The sequence below is a fragment of the Schistocerca piceifrons genome, chromosome 8 (genome assembly GCF_021461385.2).
Source record: "Schistocerca piceifrons isolate TAMUIC-IGC-003096 chromosome 8, iqSchPice1.1, whole genome shotgun sequence".
Classification (NCBI taxonomy): Eukaryota; Metazoa; Arthropoda; class Insecta; order Orthoptera; family Acrididae; genus Schistocerca; species Schistocerca piceifrons.
The window spans coordinates 435,412,401-435,437,898 of record NC_060145.1 but is presented as its reverse complement, the minus strand read 5'-3'; the positions used below and the strand labels follow the sequence as shown (position 1 = coordinate 435,437,898).

The window sequence follows — 25,498 nt, the reverse complement described above, 5'->3', positions numbered from 1 at the left end:
TCAATAAAATAGGTGGTGACGATGAAACGGAATTCAAGCTTTTTATGAAAATGGAGTACAGTAAAGTTAAGAACTATGCAGACCACAGGAAAATGTATGGAAACATGTTGATCATTTTATTCGAAAGAATAGGTGTTGGTTAAAAAGCACAGTCTAACAATAAAGTTACTATTTTAGGGGTACTGAAGGAATGAAGTATGAGACCTACGTTCAAGATGAAGGAAATGCCTCTTCTTTTATCCATTTCTGTTATGTCGGTCCCCCCAATATGTGTCTCATAAATGCTGGAGGTATATTGATGTAAATTAACATGTTTCCTACTCGAATGACTGTTGAATGATCACTCGAATGACAGCCTTCCAATGAAATCTCCACCCAGACGTCGTACAAATAGTGCTCCGCACCATAATAACAAGAGCAGGCAAAGACCAAACACGACTACAAACGCTTTTCTATAACATGTAAAATGTACTGAAGGAGCCATTAGGTGGGAGTAATGGCGGGGGCATCGTGGCCAGGCCTCAAGTTCTTTGACCCCTGCCCTCTTTGTCCCCGTCATGCTCCTACTGATGGCTTCCAAAAAGACACAAAAACAAACCAAGCGGTCTCAGGCAAAAGTCGGGATAAAAAAGAAGAGAAAAAAAAACGAAGAAAAAGGAAAAAAAAAAAAAAAAAAAAAGCGGTCTAAGGGGCCAGACTCAAGGAAAAACCTTGGCTGCAGTAGCAGCTAGAGCCTTCTGGTCCTCGAATGAGGGCGTGGGTTCGTATCCCACTCCTGACACAGATTTTGTCGCTTCTCTGGAGCACCCTGTGTATCATTGGGATAACGTACTAAAAAAAAAAAAAAAAAAAAAGGTAGTATAGTGGTTAGTATCCCCGCCTGTCACGCTGGAGACCGGGGTTCGATTCCCCGCCGGGGAGATGCGATTTTTATCTCACAAACCTGTTCGAGCGTTGCGCGTATGGGGGTCGTAAGAGCATTAACTTTGCGATCAAGGAGTGTAGTTGGTGCAAAATCTTAAAAAATGCTACATCTTAGGAAGTGGTTCTCGCATTCTTCACACTTCGCAATTACGGGGTTTGCTGTTAACGCTGAATCAAAGCACCCCAGCCGACGCTGTGGGCGCAATAATCGAGCTCGACACAGTCTGCAAAAGAAATAATTTTAGCAGAGCGTGGTTTCGATCCACGGACCTCTGGGTTATGGGCCCAGCACGCTTCCACTGCGCCACTCTGCTGGCTGGGGTTGCGCCGGCTCTTCGCCACGTGACGTGGGACACTTGGAAAGTGTTGTCTGCGTCGCTTTCACACACCTGTATTTAATTGCGTATCATCTCCTACAGCTCTCAGCTTGACTTGTCTCGACTTTGCTCGGCTGACGCTACGCTGACGCTTGCAGGCAGCGATATTTACCACGATCGACTCGACATGCAGCTGCGAGATGCACAGGAGTAACAAAGCACTCCACGATGCGGCGACATACGAAATCCACTGCCCAGCTACGCGTCGGCAACTAACAAAATGCCGACCCTGCCAGGATTCGAACCTGGAATCTTCTGATCCGTAGTCAGACGCGTTATCCGTTGCGCCACAGGGCCAGTGGCAGCATTTCTTTCTACGACGCAAGTGCAATTCGCTAAGAAACGTGTTCTCCATGGCTGAGCAAGCTCCCAAGGAAGGAACCTCTCGTCCAGCTGCGTGGCCGCAGTGCGCCTGCAGAGCTTAGAGCTTGCCACGCATCTGCTCTCGCTGTTCGACAGGTAGCAGAAGGCAAGGCGCGCGTTTTCCCTCGTTTTCTCGACGACGAGAGCCCTTTGATGTGCATGTAAGCGTAGCATATGAAACAAGAATAGCACGAAGCATTGGTAGTCAGGTGCCAAAGTCGCAGTATGGCATCAGGTGGCGATCGTATGTTTCTGTGGCCACCACTGGTTTGCAGCAAAGTGAATACCGCTAACTGAGAGCGTTGTGTTGTAGCCCCAGTGGCGCAATTGGTTAGCGCACGGTACTTATAAGGCAGTAGCCGTGAGCAATGCCGGGGTTGTGAGTTCGAGCCTCACCTGGGGCATACTTTTAATTCTTAGCAGCTGTCTCTGACAGCAACAGGAGGCTATGTTTGAGATGTATTAGCTATTTGAGTAACATAATTGTGCATTCGAGACGCTAGCTGCGTCTTCCTCGGTAGTATAGTGGTTAGTATCCCCGCCTGTCACGCGGGAGACCGGGGTTCGATTCCCCGCCGGGGAGGCACATCCGATTTTGAATTGCTGCTCTATCACTCGCCGAACTTAGTGTTGGACGTTTGCGGCTACTAGCACCATATCCCTCGCACACAGGCAGCTGTCTACAGCGCATCCTCGGTAGTATAGTGGTTAGTATCCCCGCCTGTCACGCGGGAGACCGGGGTTCGATTCCCCGCCGGGGAGATGCGATTTTTATCTCACAAACCTGTTCGAGCGTTGCGCGTATGGGGGTCGTAAGAGCATTAACTTTGCGATCAAGGAGTGTAGTTGGTGCAAAATCTTAAAAAATGCTACATCTTAGGAAGTGGTTCTCGCATTCTTCACACTTCACAATTACGGGGTTTGCTGTTAACGCTGAATCAAAGCACCCCAGCCGACGCTGTGGGCGCAATAATCGAGCTCGACACAGTCTGCAAAAGAAATAATTTTAGCAGAGCGTGGTTTCGATCCACGGACCTCTGGGTTATCGGCCCAGCACGCTTCCACTGCGCCACTCTGCTGGCTGGGGTTGCGCCGGCTCTTCGCCACGTGACGTGGGACACTTGGAAAGTGTTGTCTGCGTCGCTTTCACACACCTGTATTTAATTGCGTATCATCTCCTACAGCTCTCAGCTTGACTTGTCTCGACTTTGCTCGGCTGACGCTACGCTGACGCTTGCAGGCAGCGATATTTACCACGATCGACTCGACATGCAGCTGCGAGATGCACAGGAGTAACAAAGCACTCCACGATGCGGCGACATACGAAATCCACTGCCCAGCTACGCGTCGGCAACTAACAAAATGCCGACCCTGCCAGGATTCGAACCTGGAATCTTCTGATCCGTAGTCAGACGCGTTATCCGTTGCGCCACAGGGCCAGTGGCAGCATTCCTTTCTACGACGCAAGTGCAATTCGCTAAGAAACGTGTTCTCCATGGCTGAGCAAGCTCCCAAGGAAGGTACCTCTCGTCCAGCTGCGTGGCCGCAGTGCGCCTGCAGAGCTTAGAGCTTGCCACGCATCTGCTCTCGCTGTTCGACAGGTAGCAGAAGGCAAGGCGCGCGTTTTCCCTCGTTTTCTCGACGACGAGAGCCCTTTGATGTGCATGTAAGCGTAGCATATGAAACAAGAATAGCACGAAGCATTGGTAGTCAGGTGCCAAAGTCGCAGTATGGCATCAGGTGGCGATCGTATGTTTCTGTGGCCACCACTGGTTTGCAGCAAAGTGAATACCGCTAACTGAGAGCGTTGTGTTGTAGCCCCAGTGGCGCAATTGGTTAGCGCACGGTACTTATAAGGCAGTAGCCGTGAGCAATGCCGGGGTTGTGAGTTCGAGCCTCACCTGGGGCATACTTTTAATTCTTAGCAGCTGTCTCTGACAGCAACAGGAGGCTATGTTTGAGATGTATTAGCTATTTGAGTAACATAATTGTGCATTCGAGACGCTAGCTGCGTCTTCCTCGGTAGTATAGTGGTTAGTATCCCCGCCTGTCACGCGGGAGACCGGGGTTCGATTCCCCGCCGGGGAGGCACATCCGATTTTTAATTGCTGCTCTATCACTCGCCGAACTTAGTGTTGGACGTTTGCGGCTACTAGCACCATATCCCTCGCACACAGGCAGCTGTCTACAGCGCATCCTCGGTAGTATAGTGGTTAGTATCCCCGCCTGTCACGCGGGAGACCGGGGTTCGATTCCCCGCCGGGGAGATGCGATTTTTATCTCACAAACCTGTTCGAGCGTTGCGCGTATGGGGGTCGTAAGAGCATTAACTTTGCGATCAAGGAGTGTAGTTGGTGCAAAATCTTAAAAAATGCTACATCTTAGGAAGTGGTTCTCGCATTCTTCACACTTCACAATTACGGGGTTTGCTGTTAACGCTGAATCAAAGCACCCCAGCCGACGCTGTGGGCGCAATAATCGAGCTCGACACAGTCTGCAAAAGAAATAATTTTAGCAGAGCGTGGTTTCGATCCACGGACCTCTGGGTTATGGGCCCAGCACGCTTCCACTGCGCCACTCTGCTGGCTGGGGTTGCGCCGGCTCTTCGCCACGTGACGTGGGACACTTGGAAAGTGTTGTCTGCGTCGCTTTCACACACCTGTATTTAATTGCGTATCATCTCCTACAGCTCTCAGCTTGACTTGTCTCGACTTTGCTCGGCTGACGCTACGCTGACGCTTGCAGGCAGCGATATTTACCACGATCGACTCGACATGCAGCTGCGAGATGCACAGGAGTAACAAAGCACTCCACGATGCGGCGACATACGAAATCCACTGCCCAGCTACGCGTCGGCAACTAACAAAATGCCGACCCTGCCAGGATTCGAACCTGGAATCTTCTGATCCGTAGTCAGACGCGTTATCCGTTGCGCCACAGGGCCAGTGGCAGCATTTCTTTCTACGACGCAAGTGCAATTCGCTAAGAAACGTGTTCTCCATGGCTGAGCAAGCTCCCAAGGAAGGTACCTCTCGTCCAGCTGCGTGGCCGCAGTGCGCCTGCAGAGCTTAGAGCTTGCCACGCATCTGCTCTCGCTGTTCGACAGGTAGCAGAAGGCAAGGCGCGCGTTTTCCCTCGTTTTCTCGACGACGAGAGCCCTTTGATGTGCATGTAAGCGTAGCATATGAAACAAGAATAGCACGAAGCATTGGTAGTCAGGTGCCAAAGTCGCAGTATGGCATCAGGTGGCGATCGTATGTTTCTGTGGCCACCACTGGTTTGCAGCAAAGTGAATACCGCTAACTGAGAGCGTTGTGTTGTAGCCCCAGTGGCGCAATTGGTTAGCGCACGGTACTTATAAGGCAGTAGCCGTGAGCAATGCCGGGGTTGTGAGTTCGAGCCTCACCTGGGGCATACTTTTAATTCTTAGCAGCTGTCTCTGACAGCAACAGGAGGCTATGTTTGAGATGTATTAGCTATTTGAGTAACATAATTGTGCATTCGAGACGCTAGCTGCGTCTTCCTCGGTAGTATAGTGGTTAGTATCCCCGCCTGTCACGCGGGAGACCGGGGTTCGATTCCCCGCCGGGGAGGCACATCCGATTTTGAATTGCTGCTCTATCACTCGCCGAACTTAGTGTTGGACGTTTGCGGCTACTAGCACCATATCCCTCGCACACAGGCAGCTGTCTACAGCGCATCCTCGGTAGTATAGTGGTTAGTATCCCCGCCTGTCACGCGGGAGACCGGGGTTCGATTCCCCGCCGGGGAGATGCGATTTTTATCTCACAAACCTGTTCGAGTGTTGCGCGTATGGGGGTCGTAAGAGCATTAACTTTGCGATCAAGGAGTGTAGTTGGTGCAAAATCTTAAAAAATGCTACATCTTAGGAAGTGGTTCTCGCATTCTTCACACTTCACAATTACGGGGTTTGCTGTTAACGCTGAATCAAAGCACCCCAGCCGACGCTGTGGGCGCAATAATCGAGCTCGACACAGTCTGCAAAAGAAATAATTTTAGCAGAGCGTGGTTTCGATCCACGGACCTCTGGGTTATGGGCCCAGCACGCTTCCACTGCGCCACTCTGCTGGCTGGGGTTGCGCCGGCTCTTCGCCACGTGACGTGGGACACTTGGAAAGTGTTGTCTGCGTCGCTTTCACACACCTGTATTTAATTGCGTATCATCTCCTACAGCTCTCAGCTTGACTTGTCTCGACTTTGCTCGGCTGACGCTACGCTGACGCTTGCAGGCAGCGATATTTACCACGATCGACTCGACATGCAGCTGCGAGATGCACAGGAGTAACAAAGCACTCCACGATGCGGCGACATACGAAATCCACTGCCCAGCTACGCGTCGGCAACTAACAAAATGCCGACCCTGCCAGGATTCGAACCTGGAATCTTCTGATCCGTAGTCAGACGCGTTATCCGTTGCGCCACAGGGCCAGTGGCAGCATTCCTTTCTACGACGCAAGTGCAATTCGCTAAGAAACGTGTTCTCCATGGCTGAGCAAGCTCCCAAGGAAGGTACCTCTCGTCCAGCTGCGTGGCCGCAGTGCGCCTGCAGAGCTTAGAGCTTGCCACGCATCTGCTCTCGCTGTTCGACAGGTAGCAGAAGGCAAGGCGCGCGTTTTCCCTCGTTTTCTCGACGACGAGAGCCCTTTGATGTGCATGTAAGCGTAGCATATGAAACAAGAATAGCACGAAGCATTGGTAGTCAGGTGCCAAAGTCGCAGTATGGCATCAGGTGGCGATCGTATGTTTCTGTGGCCACCACTGGTTTGCAGCAAAGTGAATACCGCTAACTGAGAGCGTTGTGTTGTAGCCCCAGTGGCGCAATTGGTTAGCGCACGGTACTTATAAGGCAGTAGCCGTGAGCAATGCCGGGGTTGTGAGTTCGAGCCTCACCTGGGGCATACTTTTAATTCTTAGCAGCTGTCTCTGACAGCAACAGGAGGCTATGTTTGAGATGTATTAGCTATTTGAGTAACATAATTGTGCATTCGAGACGCTAGCTGCGTCTTCCTCGGTAGTATAGTGGTTAGTATCCACGCCTGTCACGCGGGAGACCGGGGTTCGATTCCCCGCCGGGGAGGCACATCCGATTTTTAATTGCTGCTCTATCACTCGCCGAACTTAGTGTTGGACGTTTGCGGCTACTAGCACCATATCCCTCGCACACAGGCAGCTGTCTACAGCGCATCCTCGGTAGTATAGTGGTTAGTATCCCCGCCTGTCACGCGGGAGACCGGGGTTCGATTCCCCGCCGGGGAGATGCGATTTTTATCTCACAAACCTGTTCGAGTGTTGCGCGTATGTGGGTCGTAAGAGCATTAACTTTGCGATCAAGGAGTGTAGTTGGTGCAAAATCTTAAAAAATGCTACATCTTATTAAGTGGTTCTCGCATTCTTCACACTTCACAATTACGGGGTTTGCTGTTAACGCTGAATCAAAGCACCCCAGCCGACGCTGTGGGCGCAATAATCGAGCTCGTCACAGTCTGCAAAAGAAATAATTTTAGCAGAGCGTGGTTTCGATCCACGGACCTCTGGGTTATGGGCCCAGCACGCTTCCACTGCGCCACTCTGCTGGCTGGGGTTGCGCCGGCTCTTCGCCACGTGACGTGGGACACTTGGAAAGTGTTGTCTGCGTCGCTTTCACACACCTGTATTTAATTGCGTATCATCTCCTACAGCTCTCAGCTTGACTTGTCTCGACTTTGCTCGGCTGACGCTACGCTGACGCTTGCAGGCAGCGATATTTACCACGATCGACTCGACATGCAGCTGCGAGATGCACAGGAGTAACAAAGCACTCCACGATGCGGCGACATACGAAATCCACTGCCCAGCTACGCGTCGGCAACTAACAAAATGCCGACCCTGCCAGGATTCGAACCTGGAATCTTCTGATCCGTAGTCAGACGCGTTATCCGTTGCGCCACAGGGCCAGTGGCAGCATTCCTTTCTACGACGCAAGTGCAATTCGCTAAGAAACGTGTTCTCCATGGCTGAGCAAGCTCCCAAGGAAGGTACCTCTCGTCCAGCTGCGTGGCCGCAGTGCGCCTGCAGAGCTTAGAGCTTGCCACGCATCTGCTCTCGCTGTTCGACAGGTAGCAGAAGGCAAGGCGCGCGTTTTCCCTCGTTTTCTCGACGACGAGAGCCCTTTGATGTGCATGTAAGCGTAGCATATGAAACAAGAATAGCACGAAGCATTGGTAGTCAGGTGCCAAAGTCGCAGTATGGCATCAGGTGGCGATCGTATGTTTCTGTGGCCACCACTGGTTTGCAGCAAAGTGAATACCGCTAACTGAGAGCGTTGTGTTGTAGCCCAAGTGGCGCAATTGGTTAGCGCACGGTACTTATAAGGCAGTAGCCGTGAGCAATGCCGGGGTTGTGAGTTCGAGCCTCACCTGGGGCATACTTTTAATTCTTAGCAGCTGTCTCTGACAGCAACAGGAGGCTATGTTTGAGATGTATTAGCTATTTGAGTAACATAATTGTGCATTCGAGACGCTAGCTGCGTCTTCCTCGGTAGTATAGGGGTTAGTATCCTTGCCTGTCACGCGGGAGACCGGGGTTCGATTCCCCGCCGGGGAGGCACATCCGATTTTTAATTGCTGCTCTATCACTCGCCGAACTTAGTGTTGGACGTTTGCGGCTACTAGCACCATATCCCTCGCACACAGGCAGCTGTCTACAGCGCATCCTCGGTAGTATAGTGGTTAGTATCCCCGCCTGTCACGCGGGAGACCGGGGTTCGATTCCCCGCCGGGGAGATGCGATTTTTATCTCACAAACCTGTTCGAGCGTTGCGCGTATGGGGGTCGTAAGAGCATTAACTTTGCGATCAAGGAGTGTAGTTGGTGCAAAATCTTAAAAAATGCTACATCTTAGGAAGTGGTTCTCGCATTCTTCACACTTCACAATTACGGGGTTTGCTGTTAACGCTGAATCAAAGCACCCCAGCCGACGCTGTGGGCGCAATAATCGAGCTCGACACAGTCTGCAAAAGAAATAATTTTAGCAGAGCGTGGTTTCGATCCACGGACCTCTGGGTTATCGGCCCAGCACGCTTCCACTGCGCCACTCTGCTGGCTGGGGTTGCGCCGGCTCTTCGCCACGTGACGTGGGACACTTGGAAAGTGTTGTCTGCGTCGCTTTCACACACCTGTATTTAATTGCGTATCATCTCCTACAGCTCTCAGCTTGACTTGTCTCGACTTTGCTCGGCTGACGCTACGCTGACGCTTGCAGGCAGCGATATTTACCACGATCGACTCGACATGCAGCTGCGAGATGCACAGGAGTAACAAAGCACTCCACGATGCGGCGACATACGAAATCCACTGCCCAGCTACGCGTCGGCAACTAACAAAATGCCGACCCTGCCAGGATTCGAACCTGGAATCTTCTGATCCGTAGTCAGACGCGTTATCCGTTGCGCCACAGGGCCAGTGGCAGCTTTTCTTTCTACGACGCAAGTGCAATTCGCTAAGAAACGTGTTCTCCATGGCTGAGCAAGCTCCCAAGGAAGGTACCTCTCGTCCAGCTGCGTGGCCGCAGTGCGCCTGCAGAGCTTAGAGCTTGCCACGCATCTGCTCTCGCTGTTCGACAGGTAGCAGAAGGCAAGGCGCGCGTTTTCCCTCGTTTTCTCGACGACGAGAGCCCTTTGATGTGCATGTAAGCGTAGCATATGAAACAAGAATAGCACGAAGCATTGGTAGTCAGGTGCCAAAGTCGCAGTATGGCATCAGGTGGCGATCGTATGTTTCTGTGGCCACCACTGGTTTGCAGCAAAGTGAATACCGCTAACTGAGAGCGTTGTGTTGTAGCCCCAGTGGCGCAATTGGTTAGCGCACGGTACTTATAAGGCAGTAGCCGTGAGCAATGCCGGGGTTGTGAGTTCGAGCCTCACCTGGGGCATACTTTTAATTCTTAGCAGCTGTCTCTGACAGCAACAGGAGGCTATGTTTGAGATGTATTAGCTATTTGAGTAACATAATTGTGCATTCGAGACGCTAGCTGCGTCTTCCTCGGTAGTATAGTGGTTAGTATCCCCGCCTGTCACGCGGGAGACCGGGGTTCGATTCCCCGCCGGGGAGGCACATCCGATTTTGAATTGCTGCTCTATCACTCGCCGAACTTAGTGTTGGACGTTTGCGGCTACTAGCACCATATCCCTCGCACACAGGCAGCTGTCTACAGCGCATCCTCGGTAGTATAGTGGTTAGTATCCCCGCCTGTCACGCGGGAGACCGGGGTTCGATTCCCCGCCGGGGAGATGCGATTTTTATCTCACAAACCTGTTCGAGTGTTGTGCGTATGGGGGTCGTAAGAGCATTAACTTTGCGATCAAGGAGTGTAGTTGGTGCAAAATCTTAAAAAATGCTACATCTTAGGAAGTGGTTCTCGCATTCTTCACACTTCACAATTACGGGGTTTGCTGTTAACGCTGAATCAAAGCACCCCAGCCGACGCTGTGGGCGCAATAATCGAGCTCGACACAGTCTGCAAAAGAAATAATTTTAGCAGAGCGTGGTTTCGATCCACGGACCTCTGGGTTATGGGCCCAGCACGCTTCCACTGCGCCACTCTGCTGGCTGGGGTTGCGCCGGCTCTTCGCCACGTGACGTGGGACACTTGGAAAGTGTTGTCTGCGTCGCTTTCACACACCTGTATTTAATTGCGTATCATCTCCTACAGCTCTCAGCTTGACTTGTCTCGACTTTGCTCGGCTGACGCTACGCTGACGCTTGCAGGCAGCGATATTTACCACGATCGACTCGACATGCAGCTGCGAGATGCACAGGAGTAACAAAGCACTCCACGATGCGGCGACATGCGAAATCCACTGCCCAGCTACGCGTCGGCAACTAACAAAATGCCGACCCTGCCAGGATTCGAACCTGGAATCTTCTGATCCGTAGTCAGACGCGTTATCCGTTGCGCCACAGGGCCAGTGGCAGCATTCCTTTCTACGACGCAAGTGCAATTCGCTAAGAAACGTGTTCTCCATGGCTGAGCAAGCTCCCAAGGAAGGTACCTCTCGTCCAGCTGCGTGGCCGCAGTGCGCCTGCAGAGCTTAGAGCTTGCCACGCATCTGCTCTCGCTGTTCGACAGGTAGCAGAAGGCAAGGCGCGCGTTTTCCCTCGTTTTCTCGACGACGAGAGCCCTTTGATGTGCATGTAAGCGTAGCATATGAAACAAGAATAGCACGAAGCATTGGTAGTCAGGTGCCAAAGTCGCAGTATGGCATCAGGTGGCGATCGTATGTTTCTGTGGCCACCACTGGTTTGCAGCAAAGTGAATACCGCTAACTGAGAGCGTTGTGTTGTAGCCCCAGTGGCGCAATTGGTTAGCGCACGGTACTTATAAGGCAGTAGCCGTGAGCAATGCCGGGGTTGTGAGTTCGAGCCTCACCTGGGGCATACTTTTAATTCTTAGCAGCTGTCTCTGACAGCAACAGGAGGCTATGTTTGAGATGTATTAGCTATTTGAGTAACATAATTGTGCATTCGAGACGCTAGCTGCGTCTTCCTCGGTAGTATAGTGGTTAGTATCCCCGCCTGTCACGCGGGAGACCGGGGTTCGATTCCCCGCCGGGGAGATGCGATTTTTATCTCACAAACCTGTTCGAGCGTTGCGCGTATGGGGGTCGTAAGAGCATTAACTTTGCGATCAAGGAGTGTAGTTGGTGCAAAATCTTAAAAAATGCTACATCTTAGGAAGTGGTTCTCGCATTCTTCACACTTCACAATTACGGGGTTTGCTGTTAACGCTGAATCAAAGCACCCCAGCCGACGCTGTGGGCGCAATAATCGAGCTCGACACAGTCTGCAAAAGAAATAATTTTAGCAGAGCGTGGTTTCGATCCACGGACCTCTGGGTTATCGGCCCAGCACGCTTCCACTGCGCCACTCTGCTGGCTGGGGTTGCGCCGGCTCTTCGCCACGTGACGTGGGACACTTGGAAAGTGTTGTCTGCGTCGCTTTCACACACCTGTATTTAATTGCGTATCATCTCCTACAGCTCTCAGCTTGACTTGTCTCGACTTTGCTCGGCTGACGCTACGCTGACGCTTGCAGGCAGCGATATTTACCACGATCGACTCGACATGCAGCTGCGAGATGCACAGGAGTAACAAAGCACTCCACGATGCGGCGACATGCGAAATCCACTGCCCAGCTACGCGTCGGCAACTAACAAAATGCCGACCCTGCCAGGATTCGAACCTGGAATCTTCTGATCCGTAGTCAGACGCGTTATCCGTTGCGCCACAGGGCCAGTGGCAGCATTCCTTTCTACGACGCAAGTGCAATTCGCTAAGAAACGTGTTCTCCATGGCTGAGCAAGCTCCCAAGGAAGGTACCTCTCGTCCAGCTGCGTGGCCGCAGTGCGCCTGCAGAGCTTAGAGCTTGCCACGCATCTGCTCTCGCTGTTCGACAGGTAGCAGAAGGCAAGGCGCGCGTTTTCCCTCGTTTTCTCGACGACGAGAGCCCTTTGATGTGCATGTAAGCGTAGCATATGAAACAAGAATAGCACGAAGCATTGGTAGTCAGGTGCCAAAGTCGCAGTATGGCATCAGGTGGCGATCGTATGTTTCTGTGGCCACCACTGGTTTGCAGCAAAGTGAATACCGCTAACTGAGAGCGTTGTGTTGTAGCCCCAGTGGCGCAATTGGTTAGCGCACGGTACTTATAAGGCAGTAGCCGTGAGCAATGCCGGGGTTGTGAGTTCGAGCCTCACCTGGGGCATACTTTTAATTCTTAGCAGCTGTCTCTGACAGCAACAGGAGGCTATGTTTGAGATGTATTAGCTATTTGAGTAACATAATTGTGCATTCGAGACGCTAGCTGCGTCTTCCTCGGTAGTATAGTGGTTAGTATCCCCGCCTGTCACGCGGGAGACCGGGGTTCGATTCCCCGCCGGGGAGATGCGATTTTTATCTCACAAACCTGTTCGAGCGTTGCGCGTATGGGGGTCGTAAGAGCATTAACTTTGCGATCAAGGAGTGTAGTTGGTGCAAAATCTTAAAAAATGCTACATCTTAGGAAGTGGTTCTCGCATTCTTCACACTTCACAATTACGGGGTTTGCTGTTAACGCTGAATCAAAGCACCCCAGCCGACGCTGTGGGCGCAATAATCGAGCTCGACACAGTCTGCAAAAGAAATAATTTTAGCAGAGCGTGGTTTCGATCCACGGACCTCTGGGTTATCGGCCCAGCACGCTTCCACTGCGCCACTCTGCTGGCTGGGGTTGCGCCGGCTCTTCGCCACGTGACGTGGGACACTTGGAAAGTGTTGTCTGCGTCGCTTTCACACACCTGTATTTAATTGCGTATCATCTCCTACAGCTCTCAGCTTGACTTGTCTCGACTTTGCTCGGCTGACGCTACGCTGACGCTTGCAGGCAGCGATATTTACCACGATCGACTCGACATGCAGCTGCGAGATGCACAGGAGTAACAAAGCACTCCACGATGCGGCGACATACGAAATCCACTGCCCAGCTACGCGTCGGCAACTAACAAAATGCCGACCCTGCCAGGATTCGAACCTGGAATCTTCTGATCCGTAGTCAGACGCGTTATCCGTTGCGCCACAGGGCCAGTGGCAGCATTTCTTTCTACGACGCAAGTGCAATTCGCTAAGAAACGTGTTCTCCATGGCTGAGCAAGCTCCCAAGGAAGGAACCTCTCGTCCAGCTGCGTGGCCGCAGTGCGCCTGCAGAGCTTAGAGCTTGCCACGCATCTGCTCTCGCTGTTCGACAGGTAGCAGAAGGCAAGGCGCGCGTTTTCCCTCGTTTTCTCGACGACGAGAGCCCTTTGATGTGCATGTAAGCGTAGCATATGAAACAAGAATAGCACGAAGCATTGGTAGTCAGGTGCCAAAGTCGCAGTATGGCATCAGGTGGCGATCGTATGTTTCTGTGGCCACCACTGGTTTGCAGCAAAGTGAATACCGCTAACTGAGAGCGTTGTGTTGTAGCCCCAGTGGCGCAATTGGTTAGCGCACGGTACTTATAAGGCAGTAGCCGTGAGCAATGCCGGGGTTGTGAGTTCGAGCCTCACCTGGGGCATACTTTTAATTCTTAGCAGCTGTCTCTGACAGCAACAGGAGGCTATGTTTGAGATGTATTAGCTATTTGAGTAACATAATTGTGCATTCGAGACGCTAGCTGCGTCTTCCTCGGTAGTATAGTGGTTAGTATCCCCGCCTGTCACGCGGGAGACCGGGGTTCGATTCCCCGCCGGGGAGGCACATCCGATTTTTAATTGCTGCTCTATCACTCGCCGAACTTAGTGTTGGACGTTTGCGGCTACTAGCACCATATCCCTCGCACACAGGCAACTGTCTACAGCGCATCCTCGGTAGTATAGTGGTTAGTATCCCCGCCTGTCACGCGGGAGACCGGGGTTCGATTCCCCGCCGGGGAGATGCGATTTTTATCTCACAAACCTGTTCGAGTGTTGCGCGTATGTGGGTCGTAAGAGCATTAACTTTGCGATCAAGGAGTGTAGTTGGTGCAAAATCTTAAAAAATGCTACATCTTATTAAGTGGTTCTCGCATTCTTCACACTTCACAATTACGGGGTTTGCTGTTAACGCTGAATCAAAGCACCCCAGCCGACGCTGTGGGCGCAATAATCGAGCTCGACACAGTCTGCAAAAGAAATAATTTTAGCAGAGCGTGGTTTCGATCCACGGACCTCTGGGTTATGGGCCCAGCACGCTTCCACTGCGCCACTCTGCTGGCTGGGGTTGCGCCGGCTCTTCGCCACGTGACGTGGGACACTTGGAAAGTGTTGTCTGCGTCGCTTTCACACACCTGTATTTAATTGCGTATCATCTCCTACAGCTCTCAGCTTGACTTGTCTCGACTTTGCTCGGCTGACGCTACGCTGACGCTTGCAGGCAGCGATATTTACCACGATCGACTCGACATGCAGCTGCGAGATGCACAGGAGTAACAAAGCACTCCACGATGCGGCGACATACGAAATCCACTGCCCAGCTACGCGTCGGCAACTAACAAAATGCCGACCCTGCCAGGATTCGAACCTGGAATCTTCTGATCCGTAGTCAGACGCGTTATCCGTTGCGCCACAGGGCCAGTGGCAGCATTCCTTTCTACGACGCAAGTGCAATTCGCTAAGAAACGTGTTCTCCATGGCTGAGCAAGCTCCCAAGGAAGGTACCTCTCGTCCAGCTGCGTGGCCGCAGTGCGCCTGCAGAGCTTAGAGCTTGCCACGCATCTGCTCTCGCTGTTCGACAGGTAGCAGAAGGCAAGGCGCGCGTTTTCCCTCGTTTTCTCGACGACGAGAGCCCTTTGATGTGCATGTAAGCGTAGCATATGAAACAAGAATAGCACGAAGCATTGGTAGTCAGGTGCCAAAGTCGCAGTATGGCATCAGGTGGCGATCGTATGTTTCTGTGGCCACCACTGGTTTGCAGCAAAGTGAATACCGCTAACTGAGAGCGTTGTGTTGTAGCCCAAGTGGCGCAATTGGTTAGCGCACGGTACTTATAAGGCAGTAGCCGTGAGCAATGCCGGGGTTGTGAGTTCGAGCCTCACCTGGGGCATACTTTTAATTCTTAGCAGCTGTCTCTGACAGCAACAGGAGGCTATGTTTGAGATGTATTAGCTATTTGAGTAACATAATTGTGCATTCGAGACGCTAGCTGCGTCTTCCTCGGTAGTATAGGGGTTAGTATCCCCGCCTGTCACGCGGGAGACCGGGGTTCGATTCCCCGCCGGGGAGGCACATCCGATTTTTAATTGCTGCTCTATCACTCGCCGAACTTAGTGTTGGACGTTTGCGGCTACTAGCACCATATCCCTCGCACACAGGCAGCTGTCTACAGCGCATCCTCGGTAGTATAGTGGTTAGTATCCCCGCCTGTCACGCGGGAGACCGGGGTTCGATTCCCCGCCGGGGAGATGCGATTTTTATCTCACAAACCTGTTCGAGCGTTGCGCGTATGGGGGTCGTAAGAGCATTAACTTTGCGATCAAGGAGTGTAGTTGGTGCAAAATCTTAAAAAATGCTACATCTTAGGAAGTGGTTCTCGCATTCTTCACACTTCACAATTACGGGGTTTGCTGTTAACGCTGAATCAAAGCACCCCAGCCGACGCTGTGGGCGCAATAATCGAGCTCGACACAGTCTGCAAAAGAAATAATTTTAGCAGAGCGTGGTTTCGATCCACGGACCTCTGGGTTATCGGCCCAGCACGCTTCCACTGCGCCACTCTGCTGGCTGGGGTTGCGCCGGCTCTTCGCCACGTGACGTGGGACACTTGGAAAGTGTTGTCTGCGTCGCTTTCACACACCTGTATTTAATTGCGTATCATCTCCTACAGCTCTCAGCTTGACTTGTCTCGACTTTGCTCGGCTGACGCTACGCTGACGCTTGCAGGCAGCGATATTTACCACGATCGACTCGACATGCAGCTGCGAGATGCACAGGAGTAACAAAGCACTCCACGATGCGGCGACATACGAAATCCACTGCCCAGCTACGCGTCGGCAACTAACAAAATGCCGACCCTGCCAGGATTCGAACCTGGAATCTTCTGATCCGTAGTCAGACGCGTTATCCGTTGCGCCACAGGGCCAGTGGCAGCATTCCTTTCTACGACGCAAGTGCAATTCGCTAAGAAACGTGTTCTCCATGGCTGAGCAAGCTCCCAAGGAAGGTACCTCTCGTCCAGCTGCGTGGCCGCAGTGCGCCTGCAGAGCTTAGAGCTTGCCACGCATCTGCTCTCGCTGTTCGACAGGTAGCAGAAGGCAAGGCGCGCGTTTTCCCTCGTTTTCTCGACGACGAGAGCCCTTTGATGTGCATGTAAGCGTAGCATATGAAACAAGAATAGCACGAAGCATTGGTAGTCAGGTGCCAAAGTCGCAGTATGGCATCAGGTGGCGATCGTATGTTTCTGTGGCCACCACTGGTTTGCAGCAAAGTGAATACCGCTAACTGAGAGCGTTGTGTTGTAGCCCCAGTGGCGCAATTGGTTAGCGCACGGTACTTATAAGGCAGTAGCCGTGAGCAATGCCGGGGTTGTGAGTTCGAGCCTCACCTGGGGCATACTTTTAATTCTTAGCAGCTGTCTCTGACAGCAACAGGAGGCTATGTTTGAGATGTATTAGCTATTTGAGTAACATAATTGTGCATTCGAGACGCTAGCTGCGTCTTCCTCGGTAGTATAGTGGTTAGTATCCCCGCCTGTCACGCGGGAGGCCGGGGTTCGATTCCCCGCCGGGGAGGCACATCCGATTTTTAATTGCTGCTCTATCACTCGCCGAACTTAGTGTTGGACGTTTGCGGCTACTAGCACCATATCCCTCGCACACAGGCAGCTGTCTACAGCGCATCCTCGGTAGTATAGTGGTTAGTATCCCCGCCTGTCACGCGGGAGACCGGGGTTCGATTCCCCGCCGGGGAGATGCGATTTTTATCTCACAAACCTGTTCGAGTGTTGCGCGTATGGGGGTCGTAAGAGCATTAACTTTGCGATCAAGGAGTGTAGTTGGTGCAAAATCTTAAAAAATGCTACATCTTAGGAAGTGGTTCTCGCATTCTTCACACTTCACAATTACGGGGTTTGCTGTTAACGCTGAATCAAAGCACCCCAGCCGACGCTGTGGGCGCAATAATCGAGCTCGACACAGTCTGCAAAAGAAATAATTTTAGCAGAGCGTGGTTTCGATCCACGGACCTCTGGGTTATGGGCCCAGCACGCTTCCACTGCGCCACTCTGCTGGCTGGGGTTGCGCCGGCTCTTCGCCACGTGACGTGGGACACTTGGAAAGTGTTGTCTGCGTCGCTTTCACACACCTGTATTTAATTGCGTATCATCTCCTACAGCTCTCAGCTTGACTTGTCTCGACTTTGCTCGGCTGACGCTACGCTGACGCTTGCAGGCAGCGATATTTACCACGATCGACTCGACATGCAGCTGCGAGATGCACAGGAGTAACAAAGCACTCCACGATGCGGCGACATACGAAATCCACTGCCCAGCTACGCGTCGGCAACTAACAAAATGCCGACCCTGCCAGGATTCGAACCTGGAATCTTCTGATCCGTAGTCAGACGCGTTATCCGTTGCGCCACAGGGCCAGTGGCAGCATTTCTTTCTACGACGCAAGTAAAATTCGCTAAGAAACGTGGTCTCCATGGCTGAGCAAGCTCCCAAGGAAGGTACCTCTCGTCCAGCTGCGTGGCCGCAGTGCGCCTGCAGAGCTTAGAGCTTGCCACGCATCTGCTCTCGCTGTTCGACAGGTAGCAGAAGGCAAGGCGCTTGTTTTCCCTCGTTTTCTCGACGACGAGAGCCCTTTGATGTGCATGTAAGCGTAGCATATGAAACAAGAATAGCACGAAGCATTGGTAGTCAGGTGCCAAAGTCGCAGTATGGCATCAGGTGGCGATCGTATGTTTCTGTGGCCACCACTGGTTTGCAGCAAAGTGAATACCGCTAACTGAGAGCGTTGTGTTGTAGCCCCAGTGGCGCAATTGGTTAGCGCACGGTACTTATAAGGCAGTAGCCGTGAGCAATGCCGGGGTTGTGAGTTCGAGCCTCACCTGGGGCATACTTTTAATTCTTAGCAGCTGTCTCTGATAGCAACAGGAGGCTATGTTTGAGATGTATTAGCTATTTGAGTAACATAATTGTGCATTCGAGACGCTAGCTGCGTCTTCCTCGGTAGTATAGTGGTTAGTATCCCCGCCTGTCACGCGGGAGACCGGGGTTCGATTCCCCGCCGGGAGGCACATCCGATTTTTAATTGCTGCTCTATCACTCGCCGAACTTAGTGTTGGACGTTTGCGGCTACTAGCACCATATCCCTCGCACACAGGCAGCTGTCTACAGCGCATCCTCGGTAGTGTTCGCCGGCGGACGGCGTGGAGTTAGGACGTAGTGTGGTGTGCGCTGCGCCGTCTGTGCTTCCGCGTGGTAAGTCTCGCGCTTGCTGCAGCTTAAAGCTCTGTTTGTCGAAAACTTCGAGATGTAATGAGTAGTATACAGTGATGGCTCAACCAAGTCGAAAAGATACGTTGAAACTGACCTTTGATTCTCGATATGCCAGACCTAAGTCTTTTGAAGTAGAGAATTGGTTAGAAGAAGATGTGAAGCTCTCCTTTAATGATATAATCGGGATCCATCTGTCGATTGTAGCATGTGTCGTGTTTGTTAAAATGCGTAGTTCCGAGTTGTGCGAGAAAATAGTTGAGTCTTCCGGAGGTGTCATGAAATTTAAGCACTCAGATGGAAACGTTGCTGAAGTCACCGTTGCACAAGCTGGTTTTGGCATTCGCACAGTTCGAATATTCGAGTTGCCTTTTGAGATTTCAGCTGACCAAATTAATGCCGTAATTTCACCCTTCGGCAAAGTGCTCAGCAACTTTGCCGAGAAATGGTCAAGCGCGCATAAATTCCCAGTACTAAATGGAGTACGGCAGCTTCGAGTAGAGTTACAAAAGCACATCCCGTCGTACATAAATGTTTGCGGATATAGAGGGATTGTAATTTATGACGATCAACCGCGAACCTGTGCCGCCTGTAACAAGCCTGGGCACGTTCGCGCAGATTGTATACAGCGGCGCGTTGCACAGCTGCCGGCCGGCGAGGCCGCCAGGCCACCGGCGATGACAACACTGCCTGGAACTTACGCCGCCGTGGCACGCGAACGGCCAACTGCTTCCTCAGCCCCTGAACCGTGTGCAAATAGAAATTCTCCAGACACTGAAATTCCGATGGATGTCAGTGCCGTCATAGCTGACGACCTACAAGAGTCCCACCAACCTACGAAAACAGTTGAAGTTCCACCGAAACAGGCACCTGCAACTGTTAAGGCAGCAGATCCACCGGAAGTTGAAGACCGACACACCTTGCAGGAAAGCGAAACTAACTTGGATACTGAAGAAAGTCCGTCGAGAGGCAATTCTCCCAAAAAAAATAAGAAACGCCGGCTGGCGCGCAAAGGTGCAGAGGAGACGGCTCCTACACTCCGACAAAAAGCAAAGGAAATAGGTAGTAGCTTAAGCCAACAGATGGCTGGCAACACGAAAGCGACACCAGTTTCTGAGGAGCGTTCCCCTTCTGCACTGGAAAAACGGGACGTCCAAGGAAAGCTAACAAAGAAAGCACCCACCCAACCTCAAGAAGCGAGTCACTCTCCTGAAGATTCACTCGTCCAACCCACGATGACAACGTCAACCAGCTGGGCAGACGAAAGCGATCATAACAATGCGGATGAAGAAATGACAGAAGTTTCAGAAACTAAAACAGACTGTACTCCAGCCACGAAGGTGGCTGATTTCTTCAACGAAGACGTCTCCGTGAACGAACTTTCTAAAGACCAAGGACACACCACTGAACCATTTGCTACCGGTGAATATTATTAAAATGAGTTTTAAAGCTGACGCTTGCGAGACAAACCGGAAGAATGTTGTTTAAAGTTTGATCAAGTAGAACGGCCAATGTCTGACATACAAGCGTACAAGATCGCTACAGTAAACCTTAATAAGATTCGTAGTTCCTTTAAATTACAGAACTTAAAAGATTTTATATATGCTTCTGACAGTGACATTATCCTTTTACAAGAAGTGACAGACATTGAGCTTGGTAACGTACCTGGCTTCAACGCCATTATAAACCCAGGGCATGGAACGGAAATGGGCACAGCTCTGCTCGCAAAGGAGGGCATAGTAGTCCAAGATGTGGTAAAACTATCAAACAGTAAAGGCATAGCGGCCACAATAAACAAAATACGAGTCATTAACGTATATGCCCCTTCAGGATCCAGCAACAGGCACCGCAGAGCGGAGTTCTTTAAAGAAGAAGTTGTCCCACTATTTGGAACTCGATATGAACACCTTATCCTGGGAGGAGATTTTAACTGTGTTTTGCATGCCAAAGACCAAACTCCCAATTTCAACAAGTGTACTGAACTGGAGCGTATAGTTAATGACCTAAGACTAACAGACTCATGGGAACATATGCACGGTGCAGCCCCTGGCTTCACCCACGCCACAAGTCACTCGGCGAGCCGTCTCGACAGGATATATGTAACGCACAATTTGAAACACCACATTTTGCAGTCCGAAATATGGCCTACCGTTTTCTCGGATCACGCTGCGTACATATGCACAATCAATCTGACAAAACAAGAGACCTATCGAGGTAGAGGCACATGGAAGCTTAACGTGTCACATCTGGAAGACCAAGCTTGTCAGGAGGCATTTTACACGTTATGGAGAGAGTGCGAAAGCAAATTTAGCTCGTACAACTCTGGCACTGACTGGTGGCTGAAACATGCCAAACCTAAAATACGGAGGTTTTTCATGAATTACTCAAAAGACAAAAACTTTTGGTACAAATCAACTATAGACTTCTACTTTCAGTGTCTAAGTGATTTGTACAAGTCCGATGCAACAGTTGTGGATAACTACGAAAGAATTAACAAAATTAAAGCAAAAATTTTGGCTCTTCGGCGTAAACAACTGGAAGGCTACCAAATACGGTCGCGTGCCCAGAATATAGCACAGCACGAGGTCACTTCCATTTATCATGTCATTCGTGAAAGAAAAAGGGCGTCTCGCAAGATATTCTCTGAAATAACAACTGATGATGGAAGGAAGCTTACGAAGCAAAGAGAGATTAAAGAGGCAATCGTACAGCATTTTGAATCCTTAATGTCTAGTCAACCAGTTGACGAACAGCTTCAAGACGAGTTAACGATTAACCTCCAGGGCAAAGTATGCCACGCGGAAGCACAAACTCTCATCTCGGAAGTGACTGAAGAAGATGTCGAAGAAGCTATATATGGATGCATGAAAAATAAGGCTCCAGGGGCAGACGGAATTCCGGCAGAATTTTATCGCAAATTTAGTGACCTCGTAAAAGCTAAGTTAACTCTCATCTGCAACGAACTACTAAACCCTGAAAATGACATCCCGAAAGAATTTCGTGAGGGACTCGTAGTGTTAGTGCCAAAAACCACCAACATGAAAACTGTAAGCGCTCTGAGGCCAATCACGCTTTTAAACAGTGATTACAAAATCTTTGGCCGCATCCTCGCTCGCAGGCTGAAAACCACAATGACCAGCGTTACTGGCCCCTATCAAACAAGTGTGGGCAAAGATAGAAGAATTCTCCAGACCCTTTGTGATTACAGGGACCTAATCTCAACGGCCGACGTCTGCAAAGTAAAATGTGCACTCATCTCACTCGACTTTGATAAAGCATTCGACAGGGTAAATCATCGTTTTCTCCTTCGGACCATGGGCGCAATGGGCTTCCCTCCTAGATTCATAGCAGTAGTACGAAATACATTAACCAACAACTCAGCCAGATTTCTCATCAATGGGCACATTAGCCGCCCGATTGACGTCACCAGCTCCATTAGGCAAGGGTGTCCAATGTCAATGGCACTCTTCGCCATCGCCATCGAGCCCCTGCTTGCCTCCCTTATGAAACATCTACAAGGGCTACAAATACATGGAGAAAAGATCGTGTGCAAGGCGTACGCTGATGATGTTGGCTTCCTAGTCGTGAATGGCACTGAAGTAGAGAGCGCACTGCAAATAGTAACAAAATATGAACAGGCATCTGGTGCAAAACTAAATAGAACAAAGTCGGGGATCTTCAACATCGGCCGTGGAATTGGGACGCAAACGCAGGGTCTGTTACGCGAGCTTGAAACCATGAAATGTCTCGGCATAAATTTTAAAAGAAATATCAAGCACACTATTGCTGCGAATTATCGAAAATTACTTAACAGCATACGCGCCTCTGTACAAGCACATAGTATTAGGAAACTCGATGAACTTCAAAAAGTAACAGTGGCAAATGTATACATCACATCCAAAGTTAATTACGTAGCACAAGTTCTGCCACCACCTGCGCCTTTGTCGAAAAGTATCGCATCTGCACTAGGACATTTTGTCAGCCGCGGTCATATTTTCAAAGTCAAATATGACGTTCTGATGCTCCCTACGAAATGCGGTGGGTTAAATCTCACCGATATCAGCAAAAAAGCGCAAGCCTTATACCTTTCAACCACATACAAACAATGGAAGGAACCACGTGGCACCCTTGCTGCACATTTGTTAAATGAAATAGCTCCTGCTGACATCAGTGCACCTATAAATGTCCAACACATACCCAATGGACTATACCACTTGAAATACTTTTTAGTGGAATACAGCTACATACAGGCAAGGATCCCTGAAAAAGACATCATGAAAGTGAAAGAACTTTACAATAACTTGATGAAAGACAAACCCAGAAACGACGTAGAACAAAAGTATCCTTGTTATAACTGGGAAACAATATGGCAAAATATTCACTGCCGGAACCTGCCAACGTATGTTAGATCGACCTGGTACTATGCTGTAAACAGGAAAATTCCGACGAACTCTAAACTGCACTCTATTCGATTGGCCGAGTCACCGCTGTGTACATTATGTAATATACCAGATACCGAAGAGCATAGATTGTTGTGTGACAAGGTAAAAGACACATGGCTCTACATAAGACAAAAGATAGCGAGCGTCAGCAGAACTACGCCCAACGCCGTTACGCCTGCTGCATTTTTAAACCCTGACAGTATACCTTACCCTAAAACAAAACGAAACGCAATCAACTGGTTGAAAGGCCAAACGGTGCATTACATCCTAACAAAAGAGTCAAGCGATAGGGAGGACTTCTGGGTATACCTTACAACTGAGCACCAAAAGTTGATGTGTACTAAAAAATACAAGGAAAAATACGCAAATTCTTTAACTAAAACAATACTGTAACCAATAGAAGTGCGTAATTTACATTATCCACCGATACATTTCGTATATTAGACGAATACTTTGTGGTACAAGGTTGTACTTCACGTAGCAAGAGGAGGATATCTAACAGCAAGTAATCAGAGAAGATCATAAATATAAATCAGTTAGGCCTCTATGTATATATTACTTTCTTTTGAGGGAAGCATACGACACAGTGATGAAACTGGTATCTACCCTTTATTTAGTTTCTTTCTTTCACTCCTACTTTCACAGGAAGACGTATTTATGTTATTTATGTGTAAAATCAAGCAGCAGTAGCCTACTTTAATTCATTACCTTTCTAAAGAAGAGAATTTTACTTATCAGCAATAATGAGTTTGCTTCTTTCTGTTTTTCCACGCCCGGAGAACGAAATTTACAAATGCAGTCACATTTCCATAACAATTAGGTGACTGCCTTTTCAATGGAAATTACATTTATTTTTATCCAAGCCATGTTGCAAACAAAGGCAACAGAAGGGGCATACTTCGTTTGTCGTTCAGAAGAAGCGTGATTCCACATCATCAAGTTACATTCATTTTTTAAAGGCGGAGAAGCCAGAAAAAAAAAAGGTAGTATAGTGGTTAGTATCCCCGCCTGTCACGCGGGAGACCGGGGTTCGATTCCCCGCCGGGGAGATGCGATTTTTATCTCACAAACCTGTTCGAGCGTTGCGCGTATGGGGGTCGTAAGAGCATTAACTTTGCGATCAAGGAGTGTAGTTGGAGCAAAATCTTAAAAAATGCTACATCTTAGGAAGTGGTTCTCGCATTCTTCACACTTCACAATTACGGGGTTTGCTGTTAACGCTGAATCAAAGCACCCCAGCCGACGCTGTGGGCGCAATAATCGAGCTCGACACAGTCTGCAAAAGAAATAATTTTAGCAGAGCGTGGTTTCGATCCACGGACCTCTGGGTTATCGGCCCAGCACGCTTCCACTGCGCCACTCTGCTGGCTGGGGTTGCGCCGGCTCTTCGCCACGTGACGTGGGACACTTGGAAAGTGTTGTCTGCGTCGCTTTCACACACCTGTATTTAATTGCGTATCATCTCCTACAGCTCTCAGCTTGACTTGTCTCGACTTTGCTCGGCTGACGCTACGCTGACGCTTGCAGGCAGCGATATTTACCACGATCGACTCGACATGCAGCTGCGAGATGCACAGGAGTAACAAAGCACTCCACGATGCGGCGACATACGAAATCCACTGCCCAGCTACGCGTCGGCAACTAACAAAATGCCGACCCTGCCAGGATTCGAACCTGGAATCTTCTGATCCGTAGTCACACGCGTTATCCGTTGCGCCACAGGGCCAGTGGCAGCATTCCTTTCTACGACGCAAGTGCAATTCGCTAAGAAACGTGTTCTCCATGGCTGAGCAAGCTCCCAAGGAAGGTACCTCTCGTCCAGCTGCGTGGCCGCAGTGCGCCTGCAGAGCTTAGAGCTTGCCACGCATCTGCTCTCGCTGTTCGACAGGTAGCAGAAGGCAAGGCGCGCGTTTTCCCTCGTTTTCTCGACGGCGAGAGCCCTTTGATGTGCATGTAAGCGTAGCATATGAAACAAGAATAGCACGAAGCATTGGTAGTCAGGTGCCAAAGTCGCAGTATGGCATCAGGTGGCGATCGTATGTTTCTGTGGCCACCACTGGTTTGCAGCAAAGTGAATACCGCTAACTGAGAGCGTTGTGTTGTAGCCCCAGTGCCGCAATTGGTTAGCGCACGGTACTTATAAGGCAGTAGCCGTGAGCAATGCCGGGGTTGTGAGTTCGAGCCTCACCTGGGGCATACTTTTAATTCTTAGCAGCTGTCTCTGACAGCAACAGGAGGCTATGTTTGAGATGTATTAGCTATTTGAGTAACATAATTGTGCATTCGAGACGCTAGCTGCGTCTTCCTCGGTAGTATAGTGGTTAGTATCCCCGCCTGTCACGCGGGAGACCGGGGTTCGATTCCCCGCCGGGGAGGCACATCCGATTTTTAATTGCTGCTCTATCACTCGC

General features: G+C 50.4%; 54 non-coding genes across 54 annotated transcripts; 35 read left to right on the top strand and 19 right to left on the bottom strand.

Annotated features, from left to right (window-relative positions):
* Positions 1 to 1,525: 1,525 nt before the first annotated feature.
* Trnar-acg lies at positions 1,526 to 1,598 on the bottom strand. Its single transcript has one exon. It is a non-coding gene; the product is annotated as a tRNA-Arg (tRNA).
* A 378-nt stretch (positions 1,599 to 1,976) lies between these two features.
* Trnai-uau lies at positions 1,977 to 2,068 on the top strand. Its single transcript is given in 2 exon segments — positions 1,977 to 2,014; positions 2,033 to 2,068. It is a non-coding gene; the product is annotated as a tRNA-Ile (tRNA).
* Positions 2,069 to 2,175: 107 nt separating this feature from the next.
* Trnad-guc lies at positions 2,176 to 2,247 on the top strand. The gene has a single exon. It is a non-coding gene; the product is annotated as a tRNA-Asp (tRNA).
* A 107-nt stretch (positions 2,248 to 2,354) lies between these two features.
* On the top strand, positions 2,355 to 2,426 carry Trnad-guc. The gene has a single exon. It is a non-coding gene; the product is annotated as a tRNA-Asp (tRNA).
* Positions 2,427 to 2,671: 245 nt separating this feature from the next.
* On the bottom strand, positions 2,672 to 2,743 carry Trnai-gau. Its single transcript has one exon. It is a non-coding gene; the product is annotated as a tRNA-Ile (tRNA).
* Positions 2,744 to 3,030: 287 nt separating this feature from the next.
* On the bottom strand, positions 3,031 to 3,103 carry Trnar-acg. The gene has a single exon. It is a non-coding gene; the product is annotated as a tRNA-Arg (tRNA).
* Positions 3,104 to 3,481: 378 nt separating this feature from the next.
* Positions 3,482 to 3,573, top strand: Trnai-uau. Its single transcript is given in 2 exon segments — positions 3,482 to 3,519; positions 3,538 to 3,573. It is a non-coding gene; the product is annotated as a tRNA-Ile (tRNA).
* Positions 3,574 to 3,680: 107 nt separating this feature from the next.
* On the top strand, positions 3,681 to 3,752 carry Trnad-guc. Its single transcript has one exon. It is a non-coding gene; the product is annotated as a tRNA-Asp (tRNA).
* Positions 3,753 to 3,859: 107 nt separating this feature from the next.
* Trnad-guc lies at positions 3,860 to 3,931 on the top strand. Its single transcript has one exon. It is a non-coding gene; the product is annotated as a tRNA-Asp (tRNA).
* A 604-nt stretch (positions 3,932 to 4,535) lies between these two features.
* On the bottom strand, positions 4,536 to 4,608 carry Trnar-acg. The gene has a single exon. It is a non-coding gene; the product is annotated as a tRNA-Arg (tRNA).
* A 378-nt stretch (positions 4,609 to 4,986) lies between these two features.
* On the top strand, positions 4,987 to 5,078 carry Trnai-uau. Its single transcript is given in 2 exon segments — positions 4,987 to 5,024; positions 5,043 to 5,078. It is a non-coding gene; the product is annotated as a tRNA-Ile (tRNA).
* Positions 5,079 to 5,185: 107 nt separating this feature from the next.
* Positions 5,186 to 5,257, top strand: Trnad-guc. Its single transcript has one exon. It is a non-coding gene; the product is annotated as a tRNA-Asp (tRNA).
* A 107-nt stretch (positions 5,258 to 5,364) lies between these two features.
* On the top strand, positions 5,365 to 5,436 carry Trnad-guc. Its single transcript has one exon. It is a non-coding gene; the product is annotated as a tRNA-Asp (tRNA).
* Positions 5,437 to 6,040: 604 nt separating this feature from the next.
* On the bottom strand, positions 6,041 to 6,113 carry Trnar-acg. The gene has a single exon. It is a non-coding gene; the product is annotated as a tRNA-Arg (tRNA).
* Positions 6,114 to 6,491: 378 nt separating this feature from the next.
* Positions 6,492 to 6,583, top strand: Trnai-uau. The gene is given in 2 exon segments: positions 6,492 to 6,529; positions 6,548 to 6,583. It is a non-coding gene; the product is annotated as a tRNA-Ile (tRNA).
* A 107-nt stretch (positions 6,584 to 6,690) lies between these two features.
* Positions 6,691 to 6,762, top strand: Trnad-guc. The gene has a single exon. It is a non-coding gene; the product is annotated as a tRNA-Asp (tRNA).
* A 107-nt stretch (positions 6,763 to 6,869) lies between these two features.
* Trnad-guc lies at positions 6,870 to 6,941 on the top strand. The gene has a single exon. It is a non-coding gene; the product is annotated as a tRNA-Asp (tRNA).
* Positions 6,942 to 7,545: 604 nt separating this feature from the next.
* Positions 7,546 to 7,618, bottom strand: Trnar-acg. The gene has a single exon. It is a non-coding gene; the product is annotated as a tRNA-Arg (tRNA).
* Positions 7,619 to 7,996: 378 nt separating this feature from the next.
* Positions 7,997 to 8,088, top strand: Trnai-uau. The gene is given in 2 exon segments: positions 7,997 to 8,034; positions 8,053 to 8,088. It is a non-coding gene; the product is annotated as a tRNA-Ile (tRNA).
* Positions 8,089 to 8,195: 107 nt separating this feature from the next.
* Trnad-guc lies at positions 8,196 to 8,267 on the top strand. The gene has a single exon. It is a non-coding gene; the product is annotated as a tRNA-Asp (tRNA).
* A 107-nt stretch (positions 8,268 to 8,374) lies between these two features.
* Trnad-guc lies at positions 8,375 to 8,446 on the top strand. The gene has a single exon. It is a non-coding gene; the product is annotated as a tRNA-Asp (tRNA).
* Positions 8,447 to 8,691: 245 nt separating this feature from the next.
* Trnai-gau lies at positions 8,692 to 8,763 on the bottom strand. The gene has a single exon. It is a non-coding gene; the product is annotated as a tRNA-Ile (tRNA).
* A 287-nt stretch (positions 8,764 to 9,050) lies between these two features.
* Positions 9,051 to 9,123, bottom strand: Trnar-acg. The gene has a single exon. It is a non-coding gene; the product is annotated as a tRNA-Arg (tRNA).
* A 378-nt stretch (positions 9,124 to 9,501) lies between these two features.
* Positions 9,502 to 9,593, top strand: Trnai-uau. Its single transcript is given in 2 exon segments — positions 9,502 to 9,539; positions 9,558 to 9,593. It is a non-coding gene; the product is annotated as a tRNA-Ile (tRNA).
* Positions 9,594 to 9,700: 107 nt separating this feature from the next.
* On the top strand, positions 9,701 to 9,772 carry Trnad-guc. The gene has a single exon. It is a non-coding gene; the product is annotated as a tRNA-Asp (tRNA).
* Positions 9,773 to 9,879: 107 nt separating this feature from the next.
* Trnad-guc lies at positions 9,880 to 9,951 on the top strand. The gene has a single exon. It is a non-coding gene; the product is annotated as a tRNA-Asp (tRNA).
* Positions 9,952 to 10,555: 604 nt separating this feature from the next.
* Positions 10,556 to 10,628, bottom strand: Trnar-acg. Its single transcript has one exon. It is a non-coding gene; the product is annotated as a tRNA-Arg (tRNA).
* Positions 10,629 to 11,006: 378 nt separating this feature from the next.
* Positions 11,007 to 11,098, top strand: Trnai-uau. Its single transcript is given in 2 exon segments — positions 11,007 to 11,044; positions 11,063 to 11,098. It is a non-coding gene; the product is annotated as a tRNA-Ile (tRNA).
* A 107-nt stretch (positions 11,099 to 11,205) lies between these two features.
* Positions 11,206 to 11,277, top strand: Trnad-guc. Its single transcript has one exon. It is a non-coding gene; the product is annotated as a tRNA-Asp (tRNA).
* Positions 11,278 to 11,522: 245 nt separating this feature from the next.
* Trnai-gau lies at positions 11,523 to 11,594 on the bottom strand. Its single transcript has one exon. It is a non-coding gene; the product is annotated as a tRNA-Ile (tRNA).
* Positions 11,595 to 11,881: 287 nt separating this feature from the next.
* Positions 11,882 to 11,954, bottom strand: Trnar-acg. The gene has a single exon. It is a non-coding gene; the product is annotated as a tRNA-Arg (tRNA).
* A 378-nt stretch (positions 11,955 to 12,332) lies between these two features.
* Trnai-uau lies at positions 12,333 to 12,424 on the top strand. Its single transcript is given in 2 exon segments — positions 12,333 to 12,370; positions 12,389 to 12,424. It is a non-coding gene; the product is annotated as a tRNA-Ile (tRNA).
* Positions 12,425 to 12,531: 107 nt separating this feature from the next.
* On the top strand, positions 12,532 to 12,603 carry Trnad-guc. The gene has a single exon. It is a non-coding gene; the product is annotated as a tRNA-Asp (tRNA).
* A 245-nt stretch (positions 12,604 to 12,848) lies between these two features.
* On the bottom strand, positions 12,849 to 12,920 carry Trnai-gau. Its single transcript has one exon. It is a non-coding gene; the product is annotated as a tRNA-Ile (tRNA).
* A 287-nt stretch (positions 12,921 to 13,207) lies between these two features.
* Positions 13,208 to 13,280, bottom strand: Trnar-acg. Its single transcript has one exon. It is a non-coding gene; the product is annotated as a tRNA-Arg (tRNA).
* Positions 13,281 to 13,658: 378 nt separating this feature from the next.
* Trnai-uau lies at positions 13,659 to 13,750 on the top strand. The gene is given in 2 exon segments: positions 13,659 to 13,696; positions 13,715 to 13,750. It is a non-coding gene; the product is annotated as a tRNA-Ile (tRNA).
* A 107-nt stretch (positions 13,751 to 13,857) lies between these two features.
* Trnad-guc lies at positions 13,858 to 13,929 on the top strand. The gene has a single exon. It is a non-coding gene; the product is annotated as a tRNA-Asp (tRNA).
* A 107-nt stretch (positions 13,930 to 14,036) lies between these two features.
* On the top strand, positions 14,037 to 14,108 carry Trnad-guc. The gene has a single exon. It is a non-coding gene; the product is annotated as a tRNA-Asp (tRNA).
* A 604-nt stretch (positions 14,109 to 14,712) lies between these two features.
* Trnar-acg lies at positions 14,713 to 14,785 on the bottom strand. The gene has a single exon. It is a non-coding gene; the product is annotated as a tRNA-Arg (tRNA).
* Positions 14,786 to 15,163: 378 nt separating this feature from the next.
* Positions 15,164 to 15,255, top strand: Trnai-uau. Its single transcript is given in 2 exon segments — positions 15,164 to 15,201; positions 15,220 to 15,255. It is a non-coding gene; the product is annotated as a tRNA-Ile (tRNA).
* A 107-nt stretch (positions 15,256 to 15,362) lies between these two features.
* On the top strand, positions 15,363 to 15,434 carry Trnad-guc. Its single transcript has one exon. It is a non-coding gene; the product is annotated as a tRNA-Asp (tRNA).
* Positions 15,435 to 15,541: 107 nt separating this feature from the next.
* Positions 15,542 to 15,613, top strand: Trnad-guc. The gene has a single exon. It is a non-coding gene; the product is annotated as a tRNA-Asp (tRNA).
* A 245-nt stretch (positions 15,614 to 15,858) lies between these two features.
* Trnai-gau lies at positions 15,859 to 15,930 on the bottom strand. Its single transcript has one exon. It is a non-coding gene; the product is annotated as a tRNA-Ile (tRNA).
* A 287-nt stretch (positions 15,931 to 16,217) lies between these two features.
* On the bottom strand, positions 16,218 to 16,290 carry Trnar-acg. The gene has a single exon. It is a non-coding gene; the product is annotated as a tRNA-Arg (tRNA).
* A 378-nt stretch (positions 16,291 to 16,668) lies between these two features.
* Trnai-uau lies at positions 16,669 to 16,760 on the top strand. The gene is given in 2 exon segments: positions 16,669 to 16,706; positions 16,725 to 16,760. It is a non-coding gene; the product is annotated as a tRNA-Ile (tRNA).
* A 107-nt stretch (positions 16,761 to 16,867) lies between these two features.
* Positions 16,868 to 16,939, top strand: Trnad-guc. The gene has a single exon. It is a non-coding gene; the product is annotated as a tRNA-Asp (tRNA).
* Positions 16,940 to 17,046: 107 nt separating this feature from the next.
* Trnad-guc lies at positions 17,047 to 17,118 on the top strand. Its single transcript has one exon. It is a non-coding gene; the product is annotated as a tRNA-Asp (tRNA).
* A 604-nt stretch (positions 17,119 to 17,722) lies between these two features.
* Trnar-acg lies at positions 17,723 to 17,795 on the bottom strand. The gene has a single exon. It is a non-coding gene; the product is annotated as a tRNA-Arg (tRNA).
* Positions 17,796 to 18,173: 378 nt separating this feature from the next.
* Trnai-uau lies at positions 18,174 to 18,265 on the top strand. Its single transcript is given in 2 exon segments — positions 18,174 to 18,211; positions 18,230 to 18,265. It is a non-coding gene; the product is annotated as a tRNA-Ile (tRNA).
* Positions 18,266 to 18,372: 107 nt separating this feature from the next.
* Trnad-guc lies at positions 18,373 to 18,444 on the top strand. Its single transcript has one exon. It is a non-coding gene; the product is annotated as a tRNA-Asp (tRNA).
* A 5,937-nt stretch (positions 18,445 to 24,381) lies between these two features.
* Positions 24,382 to 24,453, bottom strand: Trnai-gau. The gene has a single exon. It is a non-coding gene; the product is annotated as a tRNA-Ile (tRNA).
* A 287-nt stretch (positions 24,454 to 24,740) lies between these two features.
* On the bottom strand, positions 24,741 to 24,813 carry Trnar-acg. The gene has a single exon. It is a non-coding gene; the product is annotated as a tRNA-Arg (tRNA).
* A 378-nt stretch (positions 24,814 to 25,191) lies between these two features.
* Positions 25,192 to 25,283, top strand: Trnai-uau. Its single transcript is given in 2 exon segments — positions 25,192 to 25,229; positions 25,248 to 25,283. It is a non-coding gene; the product is annotated as a tRNA-Ile (tRNA).
* A 107-nt stretch (positions 25,284 to 25,390) lies between these two features.
* Trnad-guc lies at positions 25,391 to 25,462 on the top strand. Its single transcript has one exon. It is a non-coding gene; the product is annotated as a tRNA-Asp (tRNA).
* The last annotated feature ends 36 nt before the right edge of the window (positions 25,463 to 25,498 follow it).